Genomic DNA, 202 nt, shown 5'->3' on the forward strand with positions numbered 1-202 from the left:
TCAGCGATGAGGCCACACAGGGGATATTTATAGTTTTCATGGGCGTTTAAAAAAACCTTGGTACATGCCTACATGGGGAATGATGAATGATGGAAGAATACAACAATCAAAAATGTTTTCTACAGTTCTTGTGTTTCATGTTTCATAGTTATGACGTCACTTAAAAGTTGAACGGTTCGGAAAGGAGCACCTGTCTTCTTCA

Source organism: Mizuhopecten yessoensis, unplaced genomic scaffold (genome assembly GCF_002113885.1).
Source record: "Mizuhopecten yessoensis strain PY_sf001 unplaced genomic scaffold, ASM211388v2 scaffold4607, whole genome shotgun sequence".
Classification (NCBI taxonomy): domain Eukaryota; kingdom Metazoa; phylum Mollusca; class Bivalvia; order Pectinida; family Pectinidae; genus Mizuhopecten; species Mizuhopecten yessoensis.